This window comes from Mesoplodon bidens (assembly GCF_964165515.1).
Source record: "Mesoplodon bidens genome assembly, chromosome: X".
Lineage (NCBI taxonomy): Eukaryota > Metazoa > Chordata > Mammalia > Artiodactyla > Ziphiidae > Mesoplodon > Mesoplodon bidens.
In genome coordinates this window covers 40,172,962-40,181,227 of record NC_138163.1, presented here as the reverse complement: position 1 = coordinate 40,181,227, position 8,266 = coordinate 40,172,962, and positions in this window count along the sequence as shown.

Here is an 8,266-nt window from a genome sequence, read left to right as displayed (position 1 = left end):
GTCTTTTTGATAATAGACATTCTAACAGGTGCGAGGTGATATCTCATTGTGGTTTTAATTTGCCTTTCCCTGATGATTAGAGAAAATATCATGTCGTCTGCAAATAATGACAGTTTTATTCCTGAGGTGTTTTTAAGGGTCAGGACACACAGATTCAACACACTGTGGTTAAAGGCAATAATCAGAAAAAAGTTACATGTGTACCCACCACTGTTCAATATACTGGGTATCAATATAAGTATTTTCTATTTCCTAAAGGACATCCTAGTCAGAATAGGTAATAAGATTTAATACTTATATCATAGAATGCTGCCATTTTTTCTAGCTCCATAGAGTCTTTTTTTGCACATCAAGAATTTATGAGACAGCAGCGTGAGTGATTTTCTCTTAACAATTTAGAAAACTAGGACTAATACACTTTGCACCTATTTCACTTAGCATACCTCATTGGAATAAGCAACTCAAATTTGTAAAATGATTCAATGAAAAGGTATTACATAAGAGGTGGTATTTTAATTTTTCCTGCATTTTCAATAATATTTCCCAGTAAGTCTTAATCATATAGCTCTTTCATTTCTAGACACAAAAGATCTAAACAAATGAGTCAGTCTGTAACCCACACTGAGGCATTAACTGGTGTCATGTAATTACAAGACAGGTGTATCAGCACTCCTAAGCCTGAAAACAACAGCATCCCAATAACACGGGGTCATGGGCAGCCTGAAATCCTGACCACCAGTGACTGGTTGCTGTACCCCACAGTTGTTAATAACTATAAGAGTACCGATTATGGAGCTGAACTCCATTTTATTTACAAGCCTTTCCTCCTATGTGTATTGGCAGAGGTCTTGGTACTGGTTACATAACTGATCTCTGGTTGTAGGAAGTTCATGGAACTGATCCAACTGGCTTATACACTGAATAACCACTCCTCTCCCAAAAGAGATCTGGAGCTTGGAGAAGTGAGATATCTGGCAGGTTTAAGGCATTATCTGTTCAGGCTGGTGATGAATACTAATTACCCTTTGTTGTGTTTTAAAGAGAGACTGTATACACTACCAAACGTGAGGTAGATAGATAGTGGGAAGCAGCCGCAGAGCACAGGGAGATCAGCTCGGTGCTTTGTGACCGCCTGGAGGGGTGGGATGGGGAGGGTGGGAGGGAGGGAGATGCATGAGGGAAGGGATGTGGGAACGGATGTATATGTATGACTGATTCACTTTGTTATAAAGCAGAAACTAATAAAAAAAAAAAGAGAGAGACTGACTGAAAGGGGAGGGATAGAAGGAGGGGAGACTGCCAAGAAAGGGAAAACAATTTGTAAGAAGGACTGGGTTAGGCATGATACAGTGTAAAGGAAGGAGAAATAAAAATAAACAACAAAAGAGTGGAATGCTGAGAGGAGGAAAAGAAGTTATAGAATAATCAAGAAAGGCTGAGGTGGGAAGGAGAAGCCTCATAGTATGATTACTGGTTTTGTTACTTAGGTTTTGTTAACAGAACTGGGTTTGAATATCAGCCCCTACATTTTCAAGCCCTATGACCTTGGACAAGTTATTTCATCTCTCTGTGCCTGTTTATTAATCTGTAAAAATAAAGATAAGAATAGTACCTATTTGGTAGAGTTGTTGTGAGGATTGAAAATAGCATAAAGTGTGTGGCGTATGGCAGCTATTCAAAGAGTAGCTGATATTATTGCTGTTGTTCTGGTTATTGTTATTGTTGTTAGAGGCAATAACATTATTGTTGTCAGTAACAGTACTGTTTGACAGTAATAAAACACAAACAAATCAGTTGCCATGAAATTCAGCAATAAAAGAAAGTGCAAGATGAAGGAGGCCTCAGATATCAGTTTTAGCAAAAGAAGCTAGAACATCGCTGTGCCTGGTGAAGGAAGAAAGAATTGCATTATATTATTCACATATTAGACATTCTACTGCACATCACTTTTAAATTAAAGAACTTCAGCCAAGCAAGAAGAAATAAATCCTATACTATATACACATGATTGGTTTTGTTCATAGCCCTTCTTTTTCCAGTTCTTTAGAATATGTTGTAATGTCAACTCCCAATTTGACCTTTATTAATTAGAATAAAAGATTGAGAATTCCTGCACATCAAAATAGATAGTGTTATCATAACTGTTCTTTAGTTGATTTTATCTCTTTTTCTTTTTTTTTTGCGGTACGCGGGCCCTCACTGCTGTGGCCTCTCCCTTTGCAGAGCACAGGCTCCGGACGTGCAGGCTCAGCGGCCATGGCTCACGGGCCCAGCCGCTCTGCGGCATGTGGGATCCTCCCGGACTGGGGCCCGAACCCGTGTGCCCTGCATCGGCAGGCGGACTCTCAACCACTGCGCCACCAGGGAAGCCCCTGATTTTATCTTCTTAAAGGACCCTAGCAGGTGGATTTCAGTTAAGTTTCATACTGAAACGATTTTTTTAATGCTTGCTTTTATTTAAGAAGTTAACAAGATTAGTTATTCTGTGGTTCATATGAAATAAATGATTTCCTTAGGTGGGAAAGCAAAAGATTAGGCACCTGGATTTCTAAAGGACTTGATATTTAAGTGCTATAGCACATAGTTCTGATACAGTTTATTATTGTAAATGCAAACTAGCAGTATGCATACTTTACAGCAATGATTTTAAAAGAAGTACCAGTGTATCAAGTGTGAAAACTAAATATTTCTCTCCTTTAATGCCTCATTACAATAGTATCAGATAACTAAGTCAAATTAAAAGGTTTATTCATTGTTACTAACAATTTAAAGAGTACCTCCAGTGGGTACATAATCAAAGTTTCAGGGTGATAGAAAAAGTAAATATTGGTGTCCTGAAGGAAGACCTTCTCTGTCCTGGGAGAGAACATTCTTGATTTATTTTTAAAAAAATCCACATTAGCTCCATTGCCTAGTGTGATTCAGATATCTCTTATGTTAAAAAGTGCTTTGGTAAATGATATTTTGAAGAAAAATCTGCATTGTATGGGATGGTTAGTGACGCACCTAAGTGTTCCATAGGCTCTAAATCCTATGTGTTTGTTACCCCTTAGAGAACAATGTGTGTCTCTCTTTGTTTTGAAGTTCTCACTACTGAAATCCAGCCCTCACCTTGAACACCCAGTACTGATCATCCCCACTGTGAGTCAGTTGAATCCGAATCTCTCAGTGATGACCCTTGAAAATTGGCAATGTGAGACTCCGCTGGGAAGGAAGCAGAGATGTTGTCTAAGTTGTGACTTCTCCTTCAGGGAGGGAATACAGATAAGCTTATTCAATCTCACTGAAGATGAAATTAAGCAGAGTTTCACCTATGTGTACTGTTCTACTGGATATGGAGGGTCTATTGGTGCCTAATTACTCCATATCGCCATTAATGCTGATGGAATACCAAGCCCTATGCAGCAGGAATGCCACAGATAAAGCATTTTCTAACATCTCGTCCTCATGTTCTCATAGTAAAGTGGTCCGAGAGCACAGTATTTAGAGTCACAAAGTCTGGGTTCAAATATCAGACTTATCATTTACTAGTTGTGTAACTTCTTTAAGCCTCTGTTTCTTCATTTGTAAAATGGGGGTTATACTCGTTTCTACCTCAAAGGGGTTCTATGAGAATTAAATGAGATCATAAATATAGATCACTTAACACAGTACTCCACTCGGTAAATAATTATTTCTTCTCTGTTCCCACCAAGCACCCTCTTCCTTCCATCTTCCTTCTGCTCCTTCCACAGCCCATTCTATTCCATGTGACCTTTAAAAATCTATGGGTAAAATGTAAAATCGATAGCTAGTGGGAAGCAGCCACATAGCACAGGGAGATCGGCTCATTGCTTTGTGACCACCTAGAGGGGTGGGATAGGGAGGGTGGGAGGGAGGGAGATGCAAGAGGGAGGAGATATGGGGATATATGTATACATATAGCTGATTCACTTTGTTATACAGCAGCAACTAACACACTATTGTAAAGCAATTATACTCCAATAAACATGTTAAAAAAAATCTATGGGTAGTGCTGGTAGGAATGTAAATTGGAAAATCACTTAGGAAAACTGCTTGGCAACATCTACTGAAGCTGAACAGGGTATACCTTGTGATCCAGAAAATTCACTCTAGCTCTATACCTAATAGAAACACGTACAGAAGACAATGTTGCAGGAAAGTTCATAGCTGCACACTTCAAAACAGCCCCAATCCAGAAACAGACCAAATGTCATCAGTAAAACAGATAAATAAATTGTGGTATATTCACACATTGGAATACTATACAGAATTACAATAGATGAACTACAGATCTGTGTTATGGTACAGTTGGGTCTCCAAAATATAATGTTGAGCCAAACAAAGTCAAGCATAGGGTGTGTATGCCATAATATTCCACTTATGAAAAGTTCAAAAACTGGCAAAACTAATTTACCGCGTTAAAATTCAAGATAGCAGTTAAACGGGAGGAAGGTAAGGAGGGGTCTTCTGGGCTTCTGGCACTGTTGTGTCTTGAACTTTGTGCATGGGAGTGTTATATTTGTGAAAACTCATCAAGTTGTACACCTACGATTTGTACACATAATACTAAGAAAAGCTGTATGATATGCTATGGCGAATGTTAAAAAAAAATCATGAAATTTAACAGATTCACTGTTCCTGTTTAGAAAGCACCAGTATGAAATTATGCCTCAGGCAACTTTGTTTCCTTTCAAGGGTCTCTGGCATGTTATCCTTTAGTATTCTGTAGGAAACTAGTAAACGTTTTCTCTGTCCTTTCACTAGTTGACATAGCTAGAGAATCATTACCTCTTTGGCTGGCAGCAAGGAAATCTATGTGATTGCCTTTCCTAAGTATGTTTTACTTCCTAGGATTGAATGAAACTTTTTCAGAAATTATTAATGTTTTGACTATGGGTGTCAGATTTTTTTGAATAAAGTGGTTGTCTGAAACTATAAACTTTAAAGGGATAATTCATAAACACACATTTACTATGAGAGGATTTTTCCAGAAATATATATATATATATATATTTTTTGCGGTACGCGGGCCTCTCACTGTTGTGGCCTCTCCCATTGCGGAGCACAGGCTCCGGACGCGCAGGCTCAGCGGCCATGGCTCACGGGCCCAGCCGCTCCGTGGCATGTGGGATCTTCCCAGACCGGGGCACAAACCCGTGTCCCCTGCATTGGCAGGCGGACTCTCAACCATTGTGCCACCAGGGAAGACCAGAAATATATTTCTTTTTCCTGTAGGTAGACTAGTAGGGTTCCTTCTCTTATACTTTCAGCTGGTGAAGTTTAATAGGGTTCTTCCAGATGAAGTCTAGAAGACAGTGTGGTTACTCAGTAAGGCACTGGGTTTGTGAGATTGTTCAACTGCCTTCTGATTTGTGCAAAATTTTCACATCCAAATAGCTAGAAGAAAGCCTTAGATAATGATACCCTTTTATACTTAGTGACTAAAAATAAGATCGAAGGGACTTCCATGGATAGTGACATAAATTTAATCTCAGTAAGAAGAGGAAAGAATGTGGGATATAACTACTGGATCAGTTTTTATTTTAATGTTTCTTTTCCTGGACAAAGTCATAGTTAGGAGCTGATTTTTAGTTGCTAATGACTTACTACTAAATAAATCTTTAAAATTCTGTCAATGATTTTTTTTTTTTTTAGGCTAAGCAGATTCATGGCTGAGGTATGTGTGTCCTGGAGGAGACAGCCCATAGTTTAAAGTCCAGCATTGCACAACTTGATGCTTGAAGGTCATTCGTCATAATTTTGAGGTGTTTTTGAACAACAAAAATAGAGTGTGCTATGTGTGATTCCCAAGTTTACAATCACTTTACTATAGCTTACCAGACCATGGTTTAGGCCTGCGTTTAAAGGCACGTGAATGGTCACACCTTCTCTCTCCAACTTTATTTCTAACCCCAACAAACAGATTCATTTCATGTTCTCCCATACTATGCTCATTCCTACCCTGTGACTGAGTTTATGTAGTTTCCTCTCTCTCATGCCTGTAACCGAGCAGGACCCTACAGGGCCTTCCTGGGACAGGTCTTTCCCCCATATCCTCTGCTTTAGCTCCTCTCTGAAATACCTAGAAAACAGCATTTAATGCACATTTCCTGAGTTGTTTTACAGATGTGAAAACCCCCCACCAAATGGAAGATGTCAACTATTTGATGACCATGAGCACATGGGCCCAGGCCTAAGGACTGATAATGTTAACCCTTGTGACACAGTCCTGTTACCTCACCATCAACCAGTCAGAGAATTGTGCATCAGCTGATCACATACCCCGTGACCCCCCCTCCCTCACCTGGCTTTTAAAAATGCTTTGCTGAAACCCTTCGGGGAGCTCGGGGGCTTTTGGGGGCATGAATCACCCATCTCCTTGCATGGCCTTGCAATAAACCTTTCTCTACTCCAAACTCTGATGTTTCGGTTTGTTTGGCCTCACTGTGCCTCGGGCACACGAACTTGTGCTAACATTCCCACTCAATTTCTACACTTCTTTCAAGTCCCAAATAAATAAAAGAATTCACAAACACAGTTTGTTCATCAGTGAATAAGTCAGACCCCCAAAGAAGAGAAAATGAGCTCCTGGTATTTTATGATCTTTTGGGGATGGATTTTAGACCAGTTGTCTTTTCCCTTCTTTGACCACAAAGTTATTAAATGGCCTTTTCTGAGTCAAATTTTCTAATAAACATTTCCTGAGTGCCTGCTCTGTGTCTGTTAGGTTTTGTGTTAGGCGTTGGAAATACAGGAATGATTAAGACAGTTTCCCTGCCCTCAGAGAATTTGCAGTCTAGAGGACTGTAAGCAAATAATTTCACACAATGTAAAATGAGTATTGAATAGCATAGGAATCCAGAGGAGAGGCATCTAAACCCAGTTTGTAGTAATAGAGGCGCAACCATTGTGGAAAGATCTGGAGGAGGTAACACCTAAGCAGAGTCTTAAAGGATGAGTAGTAGTTAGCCAAATGAGGAAGGCAGGAATTTCTAGAAGAAGAAACAGCATGAGCAAAGGCACAGAGGTGAGTAACAACATGTATGTGCATGCACAGGAAAGGACACACAAGCTCAAGAGTTTGAGGCAGAGAATGGCAAGAGATGATACTGAAAAGGTAGGAAGAAGCCATGTCATGGAAATCCACGCATGGCAATGGGAATAATATACCTGAAGCAAGCACGTAAACAAACAATACATTCTCTAAAATATCTTCTATCTTAAAGTTTACACCTTTAAACTTTCAAAGTTGTTAGAAGCTTCTCTACTGTATAACAGGCGGGGAAAATTGCTGGTCGTTTCCTCTGCTTACCACCTGCCCCTGGCATAGATAAATTCCTAGTCTCTATTCCCACGGTTACCCTCTGTTTCCAGTGCCCCATGCAAACAGAACTTTGATATGGGACTTTGATAGTTTGGTAAATGCTATTAGATTTGCTTTTTAGCTCATTCTTTCATAAAGAGGTTTATAAGTCTTCCTTCCTCTCTTCTCTTCTATGTCCAAGACAGGCTAATGTCATTCCTTCGTTTTAGCCTTTAGGTTACACCAGTAGCATATAACGCTAATCGGTCCATGCACGTGCACATGCGCACATGCACACAGACGCACACACAGACACACACACACCAGCCTGTGCTGTGTTCAGGACAAAATTAGATGAAACTTACTGATACTTTCTCCTTACTACCTTCCCACTTCACTCGTGGACTTTCCTCTGCCTCACCTGCTCAGATTCCCCAGGGTATGTTTGTATTGCAAATGGAAGAACAAAGGACCTGCAACATAGGATACAGGATTTGGCTCGAGGCTGGTTCTTCCGTGTGCAGTGATTTGTACTGTGCTTCACAGAACTGCCATCATCTTTTATTTGTCTGATAGAGTTTAAATCCTTTGAGTTTTCTGATGAAAAGGTGCTACACTGGTAAATAGCATTATAATACTACTTTCCTCCCTGGCCAAGCTGGGATGCTTCCTCATAGTTTACTTTCTAGGCCTCGCCTTTCTTGCAAAGTGAAGTCTTTGGTTAGGGTTAAAATTTCCCGTAAACCTGCTCAATAATTTCTTTTGTTTGGCCTCTTTGAAATCAATCCCTGTAAAAGACAACGTTGTCCTGAAGGCTGAAAAAAGTGCTTGAGACTTGGGCTCAGAGTTGCTCTTTTCAGGTAGAGCCAGGTGAGTAATCTTATCTCAACCTGCTGCTTTTCAAGGTGCCCAGTTCTGGAGCTTTCCCTCTGGGAGCAGTGTTTGCCCCAGGGGATCAAG